The sequence below is a fragment of the Lepus europaeus genome, chromosome 6, assembly GCF_033115175.1.
Source record: "Lepus europaeus isolate LE1 chromosome 6, mLepTim1.pri, whole genome shotgun sequence".
Lineage (NCBI taxonomy): Eukaryota > Metazoa > Chordata > Mammalia > Lagomorpha > Leporidae > Lepus > Lepus europaeus.
The window spans coordinates 104,353,764-104,376,985 of record NC_084832.1 but is presented as its reverse complement, the minus strand read 5'-3'; the positions used below and the strand labels follow the sequence as shown (position 1 = coordinate 104,376,985).

Here is a 23,222-nt window from a genome sequence, read left to right as displayed (position 1 = left end):
GTGATGCTTCACAGGCACGTGAGACAGAAGGCTCCGGAAACTGGCCACTGGACAGCACTCATCCAAGTCTGTGGCTCCCAGGCTTCCCCAGAGAAGGCCAGTTCCACACGTTCAGCTGCCCAGGGCCCACACCTTGCAATCACCCTCGTCCACTCTTTCTCTCACTCCCCTCTCCAACCCACTGGCAGAGGCTTTTGGTTTGGCCTTCCAAATGTATCCAGATCTGCCCACACTGGCCACCTCTGCTGCTACCCAATTGGTCCCAGCCCCCATCTCTCTGCTGAATCACTGTTCCTGATCCCAGCTGCACCCCCCCACCCAGTTTCTACCACTGTTCCCCTATACTATACACGTGCCAGAAGGACCCTCCTAGAACTTGTCAGTTCTCTGCTCATAGTGTACATCATGTCGCTCTTCTGCCCACAGTCCTCCAGCAGCTCCCCATCTCACCCAAATCCATGAAATGACCTTTTGGGCCCTACAGGACCTGACTCATGTCTGAACCCTTCTCCTACCATCCTTTCCTTTTCATTCTGCCCTAACCCCACTGACCTCCTTGTAGTTCCTCAAACATGCCAGGTGCATTCCCTACCCTAAGGTCTTTGAACTTGCTGTTTCAACAGCTGGAATCTTTCTCTCTTGAATAGTCTTATTTCCTTGATGTCTTCCCTGGACATTCCAAATGTCTAAAACTAAAATCTAAAACTACAATCTATTCTCCAACTCCTTACCTTTTCACTTTATGTTTTCCCTTAGCATTTATCACTACATTATCACTTCACTAGACAGTAAACCAAAATTTATCTCGACTTCTGCCATATCTCTAATGCCTCAAGCATCCGGTATATCATAGAAACCCTATAAATATAAATATATATATATATATACACATACATATATATATGAATTAGAAGCTATGCTGCGTGAAGGAGACAGTGTGGCAATGTTGTTAAGAACGTGACCTTAGAGTCGGGTTTCCTGGGTTTGAATCTCGGCTCCTGAGTTACCAGCTGCGTGACCCTGGGCAAGGTGTACACACCTTTGTGTGCCTCAGTTTCCTCAACTGTAGAACTGGGACAGCAACAGGACCTGGGCCAGAAGTTGTGAACTGTCGGTATCTTGAGGCATGTGCAAAGCCCTAGAAGAGTAGCTGGCACGGATGAAGCACTTGATAAAATGTAGCTATTATCAGGATGGGCCTTGTCTGTGGGAATAAGGAGTTCAGGCTTTCTCCTAAGGCTAGATGGAGTCATGGAAGGATTCTAACATAATCAGATATTGTTTCGAAGGATCGCTCCAGCTGCGGAGTGGAGAATGAATCAGAACAGGGCAAGACTGGTACGAGGAGACCCTTCAGAAGGCTGGGGGTGGGTGGAGGGAGCAGGGAGACAGATCTGGTCAGCTGAACTAACACAGAGGCATGGAGAAAGGTTGGGCTCAAGGTATCAAGGAGGCAGAACTGATGGCACTTGGAGATTAATTCAATGTGGAGGAGGCTGCTGAGGCCAGAAGCCAGGCTTCTGATGCCTGCAATTTGATGGATGTTGGCATGCATCCTTCCCAGCCACAGAGGGCTGACGGGGAGTGGTGGGGACGATCCCATTCTGTGTAATTTGAGGCGACTATGGGACATGTAGGTAAAGAGGACCCTCAGGCAGGTGTATACATGCATCTGATACTTAACAGAAAGATCTAGGCTAGAGATTAAACATATATACATATATATGTGTGTGTGTGTATATATATATATATATAGAGAGAGAGAGAGAGAGAGAGAGAGAGAGCGCGCTCAGAGGAAAGGCCTTGTGTTCAGGGAAGGGAAATCTGTCACTGCTGTGGTTTGTTTACAGTTTCTCTCCTCCGAAACTTACAGTGGGCTTTGGTTTCCACTGCACAGTGCTGGGAAGTGCGGCCCAAGCCAGAGGTGTGTGGGTCACTGGAGCAGAGCCCTCATTAATGGTTTAATGCCCTTCTCACACGCATGGGTTGGCTACGGCAGGAGTTCGGCCCCTTCTTCTCTCTTCTGCACATGCCCACTTGCCTTTCTGCTTTCAACTATGAGCTGAAGCTACCTAAGGCCTTCACCAGAAGCCGAGGAGACGCCAGCATCGTGCTCTTGGACTTCTCAGACCTCCAGATGGATGAGCTAAAACAAAGCTTCACCCTTTACAAACTTCCCATCACAGGGGTTCTGTTACGGCCACAGCAGGCCCAGTCTGACCAGAGGGAGTGGTGAGACTGGGAACAGGCAGTGCTGGCTGGGCCCCGTGCAGATGTGCACAGAGGCTGGGACTGCAGATTAGAAAACACGGTGCCTGGGGCCATGTGACACAGCAGGCCAAGCTGTTGCATTCCATATCAGAGTTCCAGTCCTGGCTGCTCTTTCCAATCCAGCTTCCTGCTAATGCGCTAATGGTAAGGCAGAGGATGACCCAAGTACTTGGGCCTCTGCACTCACGGAGTTCCTGGCTTTTGATTTCAGCCTGGCCTAGGCCTGCATGCTGTGGACATCTGGAGAATAAACCATTGGGTGGAGGATCTCACTTTTCCTCTAAGTGTTTCTCTTTCTCCCTGTTGCTTTGCCTTCCAAATAAATAATATCTTTTAAAAAGAAAAGAAAACATGGTGTCCAACTGTGATGACAATGGCATAGGGTGGGAGAGCGCTGAGCTGACCAGGGTCCCCAGTGGCTTGATGGGCAGTGTTGGGGGTTTGGTGGAGGGGACCGTTTTGAACCAAGTGAAAACTGATAGTTCCCTACTCTGGAAGTACAGAGCCTGGGCCCAGATCCCAAGCTCTGTAGTGTCATTGTTATGAAATGAAAACCATGAACAGCCAGAACAGACAGTGTTCCCAGAGAACTCTTCCTTCAGAGCCTTTCAGGAAAATCCTTCCAGGCTCCCCAGGAAAGGCACACTGAGTGAAATAACACTCTGTCACAGAGGCACTCTGCCTTCCAGCCTGGCCCCCGGGCACTCCTCCCAGGTCTTCCACTCGCAGGCCTCTGTCCCAACCCCTGCTCCGCCGGACCAGAATGCACTTTTCCTCCACCCTTCCCTGATGCAACCATTTCTCCTTTAAGTCTGGGCACAAAAGTCACTGATTCCATGAAGCCTCCTAAAAACGTGCTTCCTCCTGTCTATAGCTTCAAGAGCACTTTGAACATGTATACAAAGTTTCTAGAACCCTGCATTAGAGTTAACAGAGAACATTGCTTTTCCCCCCACTAAGCAATAAGGTCCAAAGGCAAACCTCTGTATGTTTGACGTTGTATCCTCTGTGGGTCCCATCCTGGCTGGTGCCTACGCCCCTGAGTTGGCAAAGTGGCTGCCCAGGCCAAGCAGTGCTATTGGTAGCCACGGAAAAGAGCAAGATGACTTTCTGATATGCAAAAATGATTTGTGCATTTACATGGAACGCAACTTCCAAGTGCCATCTTTCTGGCCAGAAAGCATACGGTTAGTGGGGCACACACTAAGGGACATCAGTGGAAGTTAGCCCTCAGGGTTAAAAGGCCAGTGCCAGTGCAGAGAACATTTTAGACCAATTAATTTATTTACTGGCTCTTTTTCTCCCCCGAAAGATTCATTGTTTGGCATCTTTGAGACATTTTCCTTCTGCCAGGTTTCCTCAGTAACTACTCTGTACTGAGCTTCTACGACACAGATCAACAAGTGCTACAGGAGCATCAGACAAACAGGGTTTTAGATTTTTTTTTTTTTGCCTCTAAGAGAATACATATTAAAAATATATATATTTAAGATTTATTTATTTATTTACTTGAAAGAGTTACACAGAGAGAGAAGGAGAGGCAGAGAGAGAGAGAGAGAGGTCTTCCATCCATTGGTTCACTCCCCAGATGGCCACAATGGCTGGAGCTGCGCTGATCCAAAGCCAGGAGCCAGGAGCTTTTTCCGGGTCTCCCATGTGGATGCAGGGGCCCAAGGACTTGGGCCATCTTTCACTGCTTTCCCAGGCCATAGCAGAGAGCTGGATTGGAAGTGGAGCAGCTGGGACTTGAACCAGTGCCCATATCGAATGCCAGCACTGCAGGCGGTGGCTTTAACCTGCTACGCCACAGCACCGGCCCCGAAAAAAATATTTATTAATTTCTGGCATTTAAAGGCACAACTGGGGTTGGCAGTCCAAAGGTTAAATGCCACTTAGGAGATCTGAATTCCATATGGGAATCCCTGGTTGGAGTCTTGGCATCTCGTTTCTAATCCAGCTTCCTGCTAATGTGGACCCTGGGAGGCAGCAGGAAATGGCTCAAGTGCTTGAGGGCCTGTCATCCACGTGGGAGACCCAGATTGAGTTCCAAGCTCCTGGCTGTGGCCTGGTCCAGTCCTGGTGGTTACAAGCTTCTAGGAAATGAACCTGCAGATGGAAGATTTCTGTCTCTCTGCTTTTCAACACAATGAAAGTAAATAAAAATCAAAGGCTAAACATAGGTTGAGATTCCACCATACACGTGTGCTTGAGAAATACCATCCAGCTCATCCTCACAGCACCAAGGAAGGTCACTTTTACGATCCCCCCTTTCCATATGAGGAAGTACAGGCACAGTCCGAGGGATTAAATGATTTATGAGGGGCTCAGCTGAGAGAATAGCAGAACCAGGACCTGCGGCCCAGCCTGGCTGACCCCAAAGTTCAGGCTCCCTCACAGCACCATCAGAGCACATCACCAGGTGCTTCCAAATGCTGAGACAGCAACAGTGATGGCAAATGAAGTCGCTGGCTTGGGACTCTGAACATCCAAATCTAAGTGGGCTGGAAGTACAACGGAAGGGTAGAAAAGAGAGATCTCTGGTTCCCATTTGCTACAGGGAAATAGCAAAGGGAAAGCAGGAGCTGGTTTAATCTAAATGACTTTAACTCAATGAATTGTCAACTGCAGTGTGGACCGGCCAGCTCCCTCCCATGCCTTCTGACATAGTTCCCTGCTCCATGGCACCCTGCATGCTTTGGGGTCAGACACAGAAAGATGGCTCTCTGCAGGCAGAGGGGAGGAGGACGCCAGGAAGACTTCTGCTTGTCCTTGCTCATCCGTCTCTGTGTACCTTGAGATCTCTCCTCTATCCAATAAAACTAAAAGGGTCAGGTAGCTGGAAACAGAGTATGAGGCAGCAGTGATTTTAGTTAAAAAAAAGAAAAAAAGATCTGACTGTGCTACTTCTTATACATTTTCAGAAGCTTTTCAGAGCCTAAGCGCCTGTGTAACTTCTCAACCTCTCTGTAAGACCTGACTCCAGCCACACCAAGGGGTTTGCAATCCCAGAGGTGCTGGATTCTCTGGCCTTTCCACAAGGCTACTGGGATGGAAGGCTCCTATTTTCCATCCAGTGAGTCACACTCCCTCCAAAACACAGGCCTATTCATTAAGGGTCACTGCAGTGGTTTGGATATTACTGTGGCTGTCCCCAAAGGCCCATGTGTCAGAGGCTTGGTTCCTAAAGCCTAATGTTAATGCTTAGTGGATTATGAGTAGACACATGACCCAACAGTGGAATCTGAAGGTGGGGCCTTGGCAGGGTGGCTGGACTACATTGGGTTCTTAGGGTGGGGCCCTGTGATCCATTCATGGTGGCATGACCTGCAGACAAGTGTCTCATCCTTCTCTGCTTCCTGGCTCACCATGTGATCCTTCCTTTGCTCATGCCCCACCATCAACACCTCCCATCCTTACCACAAAGTGGAACCAATGGACCCACCTGATCTTAGCCTGTGAACCTCCAAAACCATAAGCCAAAGCAAACCTCTGTTCTTCCTAATTGGCTTGCCATAGGTGTTTTACTGTAGTAACAAAAAGCTGTTACTACAGTCACCTTCTCTGTGAAATGTCTAAGAATCTACCACCCCAGGAAGGACTAGAAACACCATCCTCAGAGGTGGTGAACAGCAAACAAAAGCAAACATCCAGATAGAACTGCCTTTTGCATCAGTTTGGAGTTTCAAACCCTTTAATGACTGCAGACTCCAGGAGGTTCTATTATACCCAGCACACTGTCCTCTGCTCCCATCCAATGAATTTATTTGTCGTGTCTGTTCATAAATATTCCCAAGCCTGTATTGTCACACACACTGAGTGCTTCACCTGAATGTCCTTCGACTCTCAGCCAAATCGTGAGAAATGGCTGGTACCTCTCAACAGTTTGCAAAGTCCTTCCCCAAGCATGATGCCATTTGGCCTTCATAGCAGCCAGGGGAGTCCATGGTGCAGCCCAGCTTGTTCTTATTTATCTGAGCAATCCAAAGGGAAGGAGAGTAAGTGATTTGATCAGAGATGTACATCTAGTCCGAGGTAGGGCCAGTACTAGAATCAGTATCAGTACAGGGCTCATCCAACACACTGGGCTCCTGAAGTAGAGGTGGCTGTGGTCAGTGCCCTCCATATGTATCCAACCTGTTCACAACCAGACATTCTGGGCGACAAGTCCCCTCAAAGGTGACCCCTTTCTCTCAGGGATCTATGGGAAACAGGGAATCACAGACAAGAAAGTAAAAGCCATGTCCCCTGCCTTGCTTAGACAGGACTTATCCAAGGCTCTTGCTGACTTTGAGCTCTGTTTTCTCATCTGCAGGGTGGGAGTAACTATTTTGTCATGGCCACCAACAGGGCTGTTGTGAGATCAGATGATGCAGTGAACATGAGAGCTCTCTGACACTACCATAACTAGCATTGAGCAGTGAGCAGAGTGCCTATCTTGCCACATGATTTGGCTTCCCCAGCCAGGAGTGTCAACTGAGGAAACAGAAGAGTGCATGCATCCCTTCTGTTGTTTTAGGCCCTCTGTTTGTTTCTCCTTTGGGCTGTTACTGGTTCAAGCTCTGAGCTTAACCTGCAGAAGCAGCCCCTAGGTCCCTGCTCCTGTACCACACCTACCTTAGATGGAAGTTTGCATCTTGCATCTCAGGAGGGTTTGATGCAAAGCAGGGGCAGCTGGGAAGGAAGGGATTCTGTTCACATTGTTTCCTCTCTCGTGCATTTTTAAAAAAGATTTATTTATTTACAAGGCTCTGTGTGTGTGTGTGTGTGTATATATATATACATATATAGTATATATAATACATTATATATATATATATATAATATATACATATTTAAGAGAGAGAGAGAGAGACATATTTCATCAGCTCTTTCACTCCCTGGGCTGGGTAAGGCCAAAGCCACAGGCCTGGAACTCCAACTGGCTCTCTTACAGTGGTGGCAGAGACCCAAGCACTTGTGTCACCTTCTGCTGCTTTCTTAGGCATATTAACAGGGAGCTGGATCAGAAGAAGCAGAGCAGCCAGGACTTTAACCAGTGCCCTGATACATATGGGATGCGGCATTACAGAAGGTTTAATCTGCTGCTCTACAACACAGCCTGCCCACTCCCCCACCCCCATTGCATTTTTATCTTAACCCTTTACCTAAGTACTTGTAGAATTCTAATTTCTTGATTAACGTCTCCTCATTGTATAGTTTTTAAATTAAAAACATTTATTTCAAAGGCAGAGGGAGACAGAGACAAAGAAAGAGATCTCCAATCTGCTGGTGCACTACCCAAATGCCTGCAACAACCAGGGCTCTGCCAGGACTAAGCCAGGAGCCTGGAACTCCTTCCTGCTTACTCACATGGGTGGTAGAGACCCAAGTACTTGAGCCATCATCTGGGGCCTGCTGTACATTAGCAGGAAGATGGAACTGAGAGTAGAATCAGCCTTGAACCCACATACTCTGATATGGGATGCAGGCATCCTATGCAGTGTCTCAACAGCTGTGCCAAAACACCCGCCCCTCTTCATTATCAATTGCATTTATTTTTCTACATAACACTTCCTTCAAGGAAAATAATGCAAACCCCATCTTGTAAAGCCTGAGCAAGGATTGCAGAGTTCAACAAGGGGGTTACCAATCTGAGCCACACAGATACTAGACTCTTGCCAGCCTGAATGATGATGTCAAGCCCAGGCAAGACTCAGACATATATAACTGGGCTAAGACCTCAAAGAGCAGTAGTGGTGATGTTGACAGTGAACTGTCCCACACGTTGGTAATTATAGTTATGATATTTCATACCTGTAATGACTGCTCTGATAAAGAAACTGTGTTCCTCTCTCAGGTTTAAGACCTGATGGTCTGGGGCCAGTGTTGTGGTGCAGTAGGTTAAGCAGCCACTTGCAACACTGGCATGCTGTATCAGACTTGGCTTGAGTTCTGGATGCTCTGCTTCCAATCCAGCCTCCTGCTAATGCTCCTGGAAAGCAGCAGGTGATGGCCTGAGTGCCTGGGCTCCTGTCAACCCATGTGGGACACCTAGATGGAGTTCCTGGCTCCTGGCTTCATCCTAGTCCTGCCCTGGTTTTGTGGCCATTTGGGAAGTGAACCAAAAGCTGGAAGTGCTCTCTCTCTCTCTCTTCTAGAAAGATGGAGACAGGCATAGATGGATAGATGGATAGATGGATGGATAGAAAGAAAGAAAGAAAGAAAGAAAGAGAGAGAGAGAGAGGGAGAGAGAGAGAAAGAAAGAAAGAAAGAAAGAAAGAAAGAAAGAAAGAAAGAATCTTTAAAAAACTACTTGTAGTTCTGACCCAAAATACTGAAAAAAAAAAAAAAAAGCTTACAGGGTTTTCTATACAAGGTCAAGAAAGGATAAAATATTTTAAATGGGTATTGCCATGGAAAATGGTGGCAGACATTTACTTGGACTCCTCCAAAGAAGATCTGAATACAATAAAATACACCCTTCACATGAAAAACTCTACTGAACGTAATTTAATATCTGAGTCCTGAGTGAGGTAATTCAGAATCTTACGGAGCTTCAGGGTCACCATTCTAAACATCAGCTGCCGCTGTGCTGGTAAAATATATAACGTGCCTGTTAATAATAGCTTTACAATTCACAGAAAATCAGATAACAGAGGTTTTACTGTAACTGGGATCATGGCAGTTAAAAGAAGCCATGCGTTTTTCCAAAGGAGTCTAAATCATTTCTAGGAACTAATTCATGCTCTGTGAGCACAGAGCGGAATTTACAAGGAAGCGCTTGGCACTCCCTGGAAGAAAGATGCGCGCTTATCGTGGCTGTTCTTCTGTGTTCAGTTTCGTTTTGTATGTGTATTTCTTGTTACTGTTGTTGTGTCAGCCCTGGCCTCAACGTCCTATCTACTAACCACACAGGTTTTCCCTAAACGAAAGTGAGCAAGTTCTCTGACTTCCCGAAACCCAAGAAGCAGCACACAAGTCTAGATGGGCCTATGTAGGAAGAAACCTCCTCCAGGTCCCATCTGGGAGGGCCCTTTGCTTACAGACTGGGGCTGGACGCTCAGCTCTGAGGAACTGAGCGATTGGGCGCTGGAGTGGCCAGCCGGCCACCGAGGACAGTGTCTACACTGTTTTATTAGACCAACAGACCGATTCTGTTGACTGAGTCCACCGTGAGCCCAAAAAGAGTCCGTTCAGTTCCTCAGCATCTGGGGTCCCATCATCCTGAGTCATGGCCACATTCGCTCTGCGCTACTGCGAATGCAAGAGCGTGGCAGCACCGCCACTCCAGTACTCGCGCCCACCAGGAGGGGAGAAAGGTTCCCTTCCAACACAGCAAAGGAGGATGGTGTAGCCCTGGCAGGTTGGGGTGGGGGAGGGTTTGGACAAAAGGAAAGGGGAGGGAACTTTCTTTTTTTTGCTGCTTTCTCTGTAGAATCTAATTCCCAGTGGGGAAGGGTGGGAAATTCTTGTTTCCTGTATCTCCTCTGAAACAAGTAAAGCCACTGTCCCTGGAGGGCAGATTCGCCTTAGCTATGGCCATGGGTGGGGCTGGAAACACCAGGCGTGGCTAAGTAGCCACTCCGCAAAGAGGTTAGGGGGACACTGTGGGTTCTGAGGCCAGAGCCTGGCAGGGGCAGCCTCCCCAGGCTTCTTGGGGCCCACCAAGCGGCAGGGAGGGACAGGGGTGGCGGGGAATCGCTAAGCTATGAGAATGAAGAGCAGTTGGGGTCCCCATGCAGCTTTGGGGCACACGTCTATTTCCCAGTGTGGTGGAGAAGCAGATTCCAAACTGCTTCCAGATACAACGGAGAGCCCAGCACAGAAGAAACGAAACCTTTGAAATCTTAGGGGCTTCTCGCAGTCCCCTCACCCTGCTGCTTCCCAGCTCACAGGCCCCCTTTGTTATGGTCCCAGGAATGTGGACTCCACGGAGAAATCCGGCTTTTGTGGTTAGGGGGAAAGAATACCAACAGGTCTGGGAGAAGGAACCCGCCACTGGCAAGATCTTCTCCTCAAGGTGGATTTCAGGAAAGCACGGAAATCTACCCCACTTCAGAGCGCCCCAGTACCCCCAGGATTCTCCCCTGCACACGTCAGAGAGGCAGAAAATGATCCCTGACACTCAGCAAGTGCACCTGGGGGGGGGGTGGGGTGGGAGGGGGCCAGGGTTGGGGGAGGAGGAAGTTACTGGGGTTTGGCTGCATTGGTTGCCCTGGCCAATTTGGGAGGAAGCCAAGAATGATCCCTGTGTCATTCCCTAAGGCAGAGGTGGGGAACGAATGGCCCACGGGCCATATAAGGCTGTGGAAATCATTTGTTCTGGCCTGCCAGGGCAATCACATGCAAAACTTAAAATTCAATAAACCCATACAAGGCTACTTTTTAAGTTGATAATTTTGTATGGCCTCCGAATGATGTTATAAATGTCCAAATGGCCCTTGGCAGAAAAAAGGCTCCGACCCCCGCCGTAAGGGAGCCTAGGCAGGAAACTGCTGACTGCATAGCCTGATGAGCGGTAACTGCACAGAGCTCAAACAGAGCGATGACATGTTATTTCACTTTACTTGAAAGGCAGAGACAGGTCAAGAGAAAGAGGGAGAGCTCTTCCATCTGCTGCTTCACTCTCCAGATGTCCTTGAACTCAGATGGGCGGCACGGCTTTAGCTACTTGAGACATCACCTCCTGACCCCTAGGGTGCATATGAGCAGGAAGCTGGAATCAGAGGCACAGCAAGGACTAGAACCCAGGCCCTCCACTGTGGGATGCCAGCGTCTCCAGCGGCATCTTCACCGCTGTGCTGGCCGCCCGCCCCAGGGAATCAGAGGTGGGAGGGGCCTCGGGGATGACCGGAACCAGCCTTCTGGTAAATGACACAGGACCTGTGCAAGACTCACACAGTGGGCGAACATCAATGAAAGTGAACAAGACGATAAGACATATTCTGGATGAGTAGAGGAAGCCTGCTTATGAAGAAACACCTTGGTACATGAAACAATTTTACATGGTTGTATCAAGTCTAGGCTGAATGAAGCTCAGGCTTAAAACGCGTTTGGATTAGGTCCTTTTACAGCCCATGTGGGCGATTTCACAGGATGCTTTCGGACAAGGTGTTCAGCTTTATGCAAAAACTCTCTTCCCTCCCAGGCTGGCACAAGGTGTCATGGAATAAGATAGAGCTCTGGATGAGGCAGCTCTTGCTTGAATCCCAGTCCTGCCCCTAATGAGCCTTCGACCTGGGCAGGTTGCTCAGTCTCTCCGTTCTTTCTTTCCTCATCTGCGAGAACAAATCCCAACTTACAGGGATTGTTGTGAAAATTATACACATGAATGTGTGCGTCCTCCTCAGGGGCTCAGAAACGCTAACTTTCTCTTCTTTTTTTTCTTCCCTCTCTTCCATTTCTTTCCCCAGAAGCCTGCACCTTACTCATTGACATACTGCCTTTTCCTCTCCCCACCACCACCCATTTAAACAAGCTTCCAGGAAAGGATCTAAAAATGACAAATGCTCTAGAGAAATGACCACCAGCAGCTTAATGATCTGTCTTTTTCTGTCTATGTCCCTTTTTGGGGGGTCTTAGACAAATTCATGCTCAAGGAGTAAACCGCTAATGGTAGAAAGTCAGACACGAAAGAAAGGGCCAGGAAGTATTCTGAAGGCAGCAAGTCTTTCCTGGAAACTGAAATGAGACAGATAAGCAGTTGGCACCAGTGGCACGGTCACCATAAAATGTTCCAGAAGACACTGCTTCTTGGAATTATCACTGGCTTTTGCTAAATCACCTTTTCTTTTCCTATTGATTGCCCAGCTTTATATTTATATAAAAGGGTATTTCTCATTCCTAGTTAGATCCTAAATGAGTCCAGTAATCTGTGTGCTGCTAGAGCATGAGGTCAAAGCAGAAAGCCTGGGTGAAGTTGAGATCCTGTGAGAAGCAATATCCAGGCAGTGGTCAGAGTTGCAGAAGAAAAACAACAGAGGAGGAAAAACCATGAAAAGGGTAAATAGTTTGTTCTCATCGCTATGCAAGTGGTATGAGGCTTTGTTTTGATAAATGTTATCTAAGAGTTTCAAGAACCTACTGGAAATTGTGTTGTTTAAAAATGTCAAGGGCTGCCTATCAGTCAGCAAGGTGTCATCCTTAGAAGTGTCCAACAGAAGTAGGCGGCCATCACTCAGCAATGCCACAGGTGGGATGCTGGCAAGGGGCAGAGACTGCACTGGATGGCCTGGAATGGCCATCTAACTTGGGCCTTGTTATAAATCTGTAAGAAGCAGGCCTTTGGCCTAGCGGTCAAAACACTAGTTCAGACACCCGAGTCCCATATGGGAGTGCCTTGGTTTGATGCCCGACTCTAGCACCTAACTCCAGCTTCTTGCCAACGCAGACCCTGGGAGTCAGCAGTGATGGCTCAAGTGATTGGGTTCTTGCTGCCCCTGTGGGAGACCCAAACTGAGGTCCCAACTTTGGCCCTGGCCTCGTCTCAGCTGTTGCCAGCATTTGGGGAGTGAACCAGTGGATAGGAGAGTTTTCTCTTTTGCTCTTGCTCTCCCAACCACCGATCACCCACTCCTCCCCTCCCCAATAAACTAATTAAAAAAATCTATAAAATCAGAAGCAAAGAAAAAAATGATAATTTCAAATCTCTCAGAAGGTATAGGCTATATGATTAAAGTTGAACCCAGTCTACCTTTTCAGGTTAACTCTACTCAGCAACAGAGAAGACAATCTGACACGTGGGTCTCACACTGACAGCTACACATGCTTTAGACTGGGCCTCACCAACTAGAATCCCCAAACACCACTGGCATTCTTGTTCAGAGTGGTTTCTCTGATATTATCCCACTGCTTTCCCACTCTATGATATTTAGAAACCACGGATCACGGACCACAGATGCTTGACTCGGAGCTGCACGGGCACTGCTATAAGCACAGACACTCTTGTACACCCTCCGTAGCCGGGCCATCCCCAGCTCGTGTGGGGTCTTCAGAAAGCATTTGACTCACTGGCCTTCCGTACTCTCTCTGCAGAGGGGCTTCTCCTCGTGGCTTTCTGGATGGACCCTCCGGTCTATTTACTCCTATTGGAGGGCACCACAGTCCAGGAGAGATGAGGAGAAAAGAAGGTAGGGGTTCACTACCCATACTCAGGAGCAGTTCATGGAGGTCTGTAAGTGAACTGAAATCATATCCTCCACAATCTCCAAGTGCCAGCTGAGATGAGGGTTTATGGTGGGCAGGGAGCGGGAGTGAGTGTGGATTAAGGGATACATTTAGGTGTTGTTCCCTTGTGGCCCAAACAAGGATGGATGCAGGAAGGAGCTGAACCAGCAGAAACAGCTGGTTCTACTGGGTCCTGTATGTACCTTGGGCTTCTTTGTTTTATTTTCATAAAATTTTAGGGGTAGGTATTTAGCCTAGCACTTAAGATACCAGTTAAGATGCCCCCATCTCATACTGTATTATCTGGGTTGTATACCTAGTTCCAGTTTCCTGCTAAAGCAAACCCTGGGTGGCAGTGGTGATGGCCCAAGTAGCTGGGTCCCCATTACTCATGGGAGAGACCCAGATTGAGATCCAGGTTCCTGACTTCAGCCCTTGCGCAGCCATCACCATTTTGGGCATCTGGGGGAGTAAACCAGTGGATGTGGAAACTCTCTCTTTCTCACATATATAAATAAAATTTTAAACACACATAAAAAAGACAAACTCAGATATAAAAATTTACCTTAAGGGAAGCGCATGAATTCTTTGGAAACGATCCTATTCCTATCAGTCTCCTCTTCATTAGAACAGAAGTCAATCGTTGGTGACCTCCTGCTATTGCCAAGGCTGAGTGCATCGGCTCCTCTTTCCCATTTTATTTGCTTACTCACGCCTCCTCTCCCTCACCTTTCCTCCTGTGCCCTCCGCCCATTTTCTCTTCAGTGCTCATTCTGTGCCCTTCCTTCTCCTTTTACTGTAATTCTCCCTACTCCTCACCCTTTCCTTCTCCCATTACACATCCCATCATCCCCGCATGACAGCCTCTCTTTCACCCACTTCTGACCATGTTTAAGCAGGTCATCCAGGTATTAACGAATTCCATGAAGTCACAATTCTCTCCTCAGCCTTCCTCTTCCAAGCACTCTGCAAATTTTCACCGGTACTCTACTCTCTTCTCTCTCAGAACTTCATGGCCGCTCCTAGCCTCTTTGGTGCACCTCTACTTGGCATTCCACTGTGCCTTGCCAGGTACTTTTTCTTCTTATTGTCTCTCATGAGGCAAGTGAGTGGTGGATGGAGGTGGTGGTGGCGGCTGGCATTGTGGAGAAAAGCATGAAATTCGCATGAATTGTGGAGTTACTGACATGGCAACAAAAGTGTGGGAGCCAACTCCAATCCCTTTGTACCTGTCGCACAGCTTAGATTTTGGAATGGGCTGTGTATGCTATCCTTGTTATCAAGTATTTCAGAACAATTAGCTTTGCTGGCAAAAATTATTTATTTTATAAATATTTTTATAAATAAATATTAATTAGGCAGGTGTATTAATGATGAACACTGAGAGGAAGGAGGCTGCAGGGTTCAAAAGAGACAAATATATGCGCCAGTGACTTCAGAAGAATGCAGGAAAGTACACAAAAGGCAGGTCAAATAGCTGGTTCTTGAGTTTAAATAGTAGTTCTTATTTTTGCAAAACTTCTTGCAGCATGAGAAAAGGTGATGATACCGCCTACCTTTTCTTTTACTAAAAAGGAAATTATGTCAGTCCAGTCAAAGCACCCATTGCTCTGGAACAAAGACACCTCCAGACAGGTGCATCCTGTTTCACCTAGAAGCACATCGTTTACATAGATGCATTTAGGTAAAGCCTCCCCTTTTTAAATATGACATATGCTGCCTGCCAGTGATCATTTGATTGGTCTTTGCATATTATTTTATTACAAGGCAGCCCCTTTCCTCTTTATTCACCTTTCACTAGGTTCAAGAAATGAAAGGAAAAAAAAAAAAAAAACTTGCATTTCTGAGTTTTCACGGCACAGTTGTCAGCCTCATTGCCTTTAGCCTTACCTGCTCACTACCTAATGAGCCCTAAAAGCTCAAAGATTCCTGCCCAGAGCCAGTGTTTCCTAACGGGAAGCCTGACCATGCATGTCTTCATTGAAAGCTGATGTGGGGCTGTCTATGCTTTAATTTGCACTTCCCATTTCCATTCTATTGCACATTTCTGCATGTGTTAAATAAAAAGTGATACTGAAACTTGCTATCAAAATCCACCTACTCTCCAGTGTGCATTTACTCTCTTTGAAATTCTTTAAAATCAAAATTAAGTTGGTGCCTGTTTCTGCTACAATTTACAGCTGCAAATTTCTACTGAGCTGTAAAAAAGCAATACAATTACATCCCTCACGTGCAACTCCTGGGAACCACACTGCCTTTTCATGGATAACTTCACAGCCTAAATACACCTGGCAATGTGAAATCTGGGGGTATCAGGCTCTGTCTTTCAAACCCAGGCTGAATTCTGGAAACCCAAGACAAGACTTCAGTGCAAATACTCTGTTGTTTCTCTGCTGCTGATGGGCAGTGGGCAGGATGAGCACCCTGTACAAAGGAACATCAACTAGTTTGTGGAATGTGGAATTAAAAGCTAAGTTCAGGGGCCAGTGTTGTGACACAGAAGGTTAAGCCACCACCTATGACACCAGCATCCTATATGAGCACTGGTTCAAGTTCTAGCTGCTCTGCTTTTGTGCCAACTCCCTGTTTATGTTTCTGGGATAGCAGCATCAGAGGGCCCAACTACTTGAGTCCTTGCCACTCACATGGGAGACCCAGATGGACTTCCAGGCCCCTGGCTTTAGCTCAGCCCAGCCCCAACTATTGCAGCTATTTGGGGAATGAACCAGTTAACTGAAGATCTCTCTGTCTCCATCACTCTGCTTTTTGAATAAATAAAAATAAATAACAAAAAAGTTAAGTTTACCTCAATGCAAAAGACTGTTGGAATATATAAAAATGTTCATGGAAAGTATATATAATGAAAAAGATATGTATGAACTTCAAAACTTTTTGAAAACCTAAGCTGAAATTAAATTATTAAGTTACTAAATTATGTACTTTTCTTTCAATTTCATTTTTACATGAACTTCTTGAAATATCCTCTAGTGAGTTCAGAGACCAGAAACTTACCAATTCATTCCTCTATGGAAGGTGCAAGTCCAGTGTTTTAAAATAGTGAATATATGTCAATAAAAAGGTATTAACTCTTGAAAGTTCCTTGAGGAAAAGAGTCCACTCTGTAATATTTCATTGGTATTATTATAGTGTTTAGCACATTCTTGGGCAATTATCATGACACCCTCTTTAACACGAAAACTTAAAATGATGGCCTCATTATCAAGTTCAATTGCATAAAATAAAGAGATACAAAGCTATGTATCTTTCCTGGGTGTCTGCTTCCTCTACAGCTCCAGCTAACAAGTGCCAAGCTTCTTGACTCACCTTTACACAGTACTCATTTTGTAGCACAGCTACAAAATTCTTTTAATTTTTAAATTTTTATCTTTTGCTTTCCTTGAAAGGCAGAGAGACAAAGAGATCTTCCATCCACTGATTCATTCCCCAAATCTCACAATAGTTGGGACTGAGATAGGCCAAAGCCAGGAACCTGGAATCCAATCTAGGTCTCCCAAACGAGTGGCAGGGACCCAAGTACTTGAGGCATCACATGCTGCCTCCCAAGCTGAGCCTTATCAGGAAGCTGGATCAGAAGCAGAGCTAGGCATTGAACCTGGGCACTCCAAAATAGGATGTAGGCATCCCAAGTGGCATCTTAACTGCTGAGCCAAACACCTGCCCCAAACATCAAATTCTTGTCCTTTAATCTTTACACTATCTTGAAAGTAGACAAGGGGGCCAGTGCCACGGCTCACTTGGCTAATCCTCTGCCTGCGGCGCCAGCACCCCAGGTTCTAGTCCTGGTTGGTGCGCTGGATTCTGTCCTGGTTGCTCTTCTTCCAGTCCAGCTCTTTGCTGTGGCCCGGGAGGGCAGTGGAAGATGGCCCAAGTGCTTGGGCCCTGCACCCGCATGGGAGACCAGAAGGAGGCACCTGGCTTCTGGCTTCAGATCGGTGCAGTGAGCTGGCCGCAGCAGCCATTTCAGGGGGTAAACCAATGGAAAAATGAAGACCTTTCTCTCTGTCTCTCTCTCTCTCACTAACTCTGCCTGTCCAAAAAAAAAGTAGACAAGGGGAACTAATCTGCCACTAGACTTATGGGGCCCAGAACAGTGCTTCTCAGTTGTTTGTTACTTTAAATTTTTTGACTTAGTTGGTCACAGAGATTATTCCTCACTTTGACATCTTGATTGCGTTCTCTTTCTCTTGAGGGGCTACCGTGACTTGTCATTGTCCAAGAAGATTGGATTCAGCAAGCAAATGTGACAGCTGTAGATTGTGCCCACAACTCAAAAAGCTAGGTATTTCTATGCGTGGCTTATAAAAGAACCATGAGTTTATGAGGTCCAACATCATACAGGTCACACACTTAAGGCTGTTCATTGTTCCAGGATAGAGGCCAAAATTCTTAACGTGACTGTGGCACTCTGCCTCACTATCTTTACCTATAATGTGTCACCCTGGTTTTTCCACAGCAAATTCATCAAATGCTGGCTGGGTTGGCCTTTCTTTTCCTTGTAGCAGAAAAAAAAGTCTGTTTCCCATTTCAGGGCCTTCATATACCCTACTGCCCTTTCCAGCAATGATGCTCTTACTCAGCTAATGATTAACTCTTACTCAGCTAATTTCAAGTCTCCCCTTAAATCTATGCCATAGACAGTTTTCTGCTTTCATTATTGTTGCATTCAAGCAACATGAAACTAAAAAAACTGAGACACATTGGTGTCTAAATTTGCTTCTGTCTATGGTCCTGCTAAACCAAAGCAGAACAGAAAATTTACAGTGTACAAGGGACAATAATGGAAGAGGAAACAATGGCAGTTGAGACAGGTACATACAATTTTGGAGGATGGAAAGCAGATGAGTAAGTGGTCACTGGCTTGGCAGAGTGGAAAAAAATAAATCTCATCTGCCTGCAGGGGGAGATACCAAGAAACACGCTGGTTTTCCCAAGGGAATCTCAAAAAATGTCAGAAACGAGCTACAAGTGTCCCTGAAGGCTGGAGTGGATCAGGGAGGCTATCCAATCGACTGTGGCATGCCAATCTCCCAACCTCTCCTGCCCAGTGACTGCCCCTCCTGGCAGATGGCAGAACACAGACTTGCTGGAGTCAGCCTGAGTCATGTAGCACCAGGTCCTGGAAAGAGCAAGGGCAAGGAGCTAGGGACTACCAGTGGATTTCACTGGAAATCTGCGTGATAAGCGATCAAAGTTCAAGCTCCTCCCCATACTGGCTTTCCTCCAGGCAGGAGACCAGAGGATTTCACTTTGGGTAAACACACCTGTTCCAAAGAGAAGACTTCTGGAGACAGCCAGCCCCCATCCAATTAAATGTACAGTTGGACCCACCTGAACACTGCCATTTTGAGTAGACATCTAAGGGTCACCAACCCAAGAATTACAAACCAGGTGGTGACTGTTGCTGAGAAGGAACGCAGCACATGGGGAAGGGGTTGGGAGTAAAAGAAGATGTCATTTTGATAAAAGCTTCCAGGTAAGCTCCTCTAAAGAGAAGTGTTTAATCAGAGACCTGGGTGTGGGAAGGAACAGCTTTAACGACAGAAGCACATCAGGGACAAAGTCCGGAGGTAAGAACGGAGCTGAACGCTCCAAGAATAACAAGATGACCAGGAGGGCTGAGCAGAACAAAAGGGTGGAGAGGTCCACAGGGTTCACAGGGTCCAGGTCAAACAGGGCATGGCCGTCTCCCCCAGGAACTCTGAACATTTCTAAGTGTTAACTAAAGCCAGGGAGGTTTTAGAGCAGGGAGGTGACACAACCTGGCGGGTAACAGATGTTGCTGGTGGGAAACGGACTACATGGCTCTTGGTAATAGCCTGTCTCTCCTACTACACTGTAAGCAACATGAAGTCAGGAGCCGTGTGTCTCAATCACTGACATATCCTAGTACCTCACAGTATGCTGTCGTTACCCAAGAAATGTCCGCTGATTTATAGGACAGCAAAATAGAACTAGAAGCCAGGTGGCAGAGTATGAAGTCTCTAATCTTTTTACTACACTAACTAAACTTTCAAAAAAGATAACCATACCTAGCAAGAGAGTCCCCAGGTACTTTAATACAACTTTGATGAAGGAGATAACGATGACGACAATGATGGTGATGATAATAGCTCAGTTTATAAACATGATGACATCACTGCGATCTATTTTAGAGCAGTATGCATCGAAGATGGCAGTTATTTGTTTGTAGATAAGGTGCTAATTAGTGTTTGACAGTCCCTCTATACTTATAACATATTCCAGTTAATCCCATCCTATAATATAAAATCAGATGTAAAACCCCAAATAATCACATTGCAGAACATTTAAACAGGCCCCATTCTTATTCTGAGTGCCTCAATGGAAATCAGTGTTTTGCATTCTTATATTTCAGGTTTATCTCAAGGTGTTTTTACAGAGATATTTGTCCTAGCCTTTGTAAGTACACCACATTCAGCAACACTTATCACTGATAATTCACCATTTTGAAGGTAATATTTAGTTCACAAGGACAGTTTATTCTTACAAATAAGCTGAAAACATACACAACTATTAAATGTTCTAGAAACAACTTAAGTTCCCTTGACTTTCAGGATTTGTTCATTCAACCAACATGTATTGAGACTAAGTGCCAAAAGATTGTAAGATATTGCAGATGCAAAGATGAATAACAATCTTTGTCTCCTAGAAGTCTAAAAGGCGGACTTCTTATCAATCAACAAATTTCTTCCTGGTTAATCGTAACTTTTTTTTTTTCATGCCACCCCAATCTGCAACATGGACTAGGGATATAACCACAAAAGGCCACCGAAAGAAAAGTCCAGTTCATTGATTTATTTTGATGCTCAATTGTTCATTTCTTATAAACAAGAAAGAACATGAAGTTCTGGCAGAAGTTTGGAGAGCTGAACTAATAGAAGCTTCCATTAAATCTACTTAGGAAGAAAGCTATATGCATCCCTACACCAGGAAAACAATGCCTATTAAGAAACCTATAGAGAGATGGACTTGGGACAAATGAAGTGATTAAAAGACATCATTCAAGGAACTGTCTACCTGTATGGAACTAGAAGACAAGGGGTCAATTATTTTTATTGTACAAGGTCATGGCAAATAGTAAGGAGCTTACAGGTCACCAGGGAAAATTCAGAGTAATTAGAAGATCAAACTTCTAAGCTATGAGCTGGGCTATGAGAGTTACTAAGGGAATCTATGGGATTCCCAACATTAGAGATAGTGAAAGCTGAATTCAACCCTAAGGGATGATTTAGAAGTAATTATCTTTGCCCAAGTGCTGGCAATCAACAAAATAATCCAATAGAGGTACAGACTGCGTCAAACGATCACAAAGTCTATTCGAGCATTTTGTGCTATGGCTTATGACTGGTCGTCCTGTGACTTAGGTTTGGTGTCCAGAGAACCACACCACACAGTCAAGCCCTGTATGACAATGACAGAGATGAATTAAAAATCCCTGTTAATAAGTGATAACGGAAAATAAGTGTCTGCAGTACTCATCAACCCAGCATTGAAGAATGACAGGAACAGGTTTTAAGATGGTGCAGAAACTGACAGATGTGGAGACCTGAGATGGCTTCCAGAGCCCTATTCACAGACCGCACACGGAGCGTCCATGTAACTCTCATAGGAGATCTAAGCAGTTCACTTAACCAGGAGGAGGGATCTTCTAGAAGAACGAACATGCAGATGACAGCTGTAGCCTTAGCCTCCAGAAAGACCCACCCAAGTGAGCGTCCCAAGGCTCTGTCCATTTGCACTTGCCCTCCCAGACCAGGGAAGGACCATCCCATCCTCTTCAGCAACTGAGGCTTGAAGTGACTCATGTTATCAGCCCGTGCAGTGGCCCAACCAACAGGAAGTTTCCCCATAGTTTCCATCACAGGAAATTTCCTGGGAGGAAGCCCTTACTGCATAAACAAAGAGCTGCTCAGCCCACCACGGACACTGCCCAAGAGGGCTGAGGCAGCATGGGCAGAAGTGGGTGATGTGAGTAGGGGTGGGAGGTGATGGGGTTGAGGAAGCACAGCCTAGGAAGAAACGGAGGGGAACAAGAAGTTATTCCACTTTCCCTGGGCCTGGGTTTTGTCAGAACATCGCTTACTCACTGGCACAAGCTGGATTTCACCTCCTGACCAGCAGCTTCGCCCTGAGCCAGAATGAACTTGGAGGGAAGATCTAACGTGAGAGCAGGTGCTGCCGGTCGGCCTTCACCCTTGCCCTCTCTAAGTCTGCCTTCTATTTGTATACCAAGGGGGACTGTGATAATTACCTGAGAAATGTTAACATTCATGTAGTAATTAATACTAGTTAACACGAATCAACTATAAGGCATCATGTAATCTAAGGCACAGATAGCTTAACATAGGAATATTTTCAGTAGAGAAAATCCTGCAAGATAGTATGTTAGGTACAGAGGCATGTCCCTGGAAACACCCTTCCATTTCGTAGTCTTTGTCAGGACAATCTTTGTCAATCTGGCTCACTGGAACCCTACGCAAATAGGGCATTTGAGGACTTGAATGACCATAGGAAACATTTTCAAAATGTAGGAACTAGGCATAATTGCCCTAAACCATGGCAAGAGAGTTATCTCTTGCACTAAATCAGATAAATTTTTTTTTTTAATTTTGCTTTTCTCTTCCAAACGCCAAGGTCAGGGTTTACAAAAATGGTCAACTGAGAGGTCTATTTTGTTCTCTTCATTTACGTTTCCCTGTATTCACGTTTCCAGTGAATACCTCTCTCTGTTTCACCTGTAGTTTTGCTTTTATTATTTTTTTTTAATTAATTAATTTATTTGAGAGGAAGAGTTACAGTGAGAGGGAGAGACAGAGAGAAAGGTCTTCCTTTTGCTGGTCCACTCCCCAGATGGACGCAATGGCCGGAGCTGCGCTGATCTGAAGCCAGGAGCCAGGTGCTTCTCCCAGGTCTCCCATGTGGGTGCAGGGGCCCAAGCATTTGGGCCATCTTCTACTGGTTTCCCAGGCCACAGCAGAGAGCTGGATGGGCAGAGGAGCAGCCGGGACTAGAACCGGCACCCATATGGGATGCTGGTGCTTCAGGTGGAGGATTAACCTACTACGCCACAGCACTGGCCCCTGCTTTTATTTTTAAAGCTGTACTACTCTGGAGGGTGGACTAAACTGCCAATTATCTCAAAAATACCTGCTGCGTAATATTCTTGTGTGTTAAGGCTTCTGGGGAACAACTGATTCCAGATTCTTGAAGAATACTTTATGATTGGAACCCTCTATGGGTGACAGCACGATGAAAGAAACTGGAGGACCTTGTGCTAGCTGAAGTAAGCCAGGCACAGGAAGACTAGCACCGCATGGCTTCACACGCGGAATCTAAACCAGCCAAAATCATAGGTGCAGAGAGCACGACGGAGGTTACTAGGGGTAGGGGGTGCATTAGGGAGATGCTTGTAAAAGGATGTGAAATTCCAATTAGACTGGAGGCCTAAGTTCAGGAGAGCTCATGTATATCGTGGTGTCTATAGTTAATAACAGTGTACTATACACATGAAAATTACTAAGACTTTAAATATTCTTGCCACAGGAAAAAAAAATAAGTATGTGAGTTAAAGGGTATGTTAATTAGCTTGATCTGGCGATCCCACAATGGATACATATATAAAAACGTCATGTCATGCAGGCTGGAGCAGTGGCATAGTGGGTAAAGTCGCTGCCTGCAGTGCCGGCATCCCATATGGGTGCTGGTTTGAGTCCCAGGTGCTCCATTTCCGATCCAGCTCTCTGCTATGACCTGGGAAAGCAGTGAAA

General features: G+C 46.1%; 1 protein-coding gene across 4 annotated transcripts in view; it reads right to left on the bottom strand.

Annotated features, from left to right (window-relative positions):
• ETV6 (ETS variant transcription factor 6) overlaps window positions 1-23,222 on the bottom strand; it is a 272,788-nt gene that overhangs the window by 71,229 nt on the left and 178,337 nt on the right. The window lies entirely within an intron of this gene.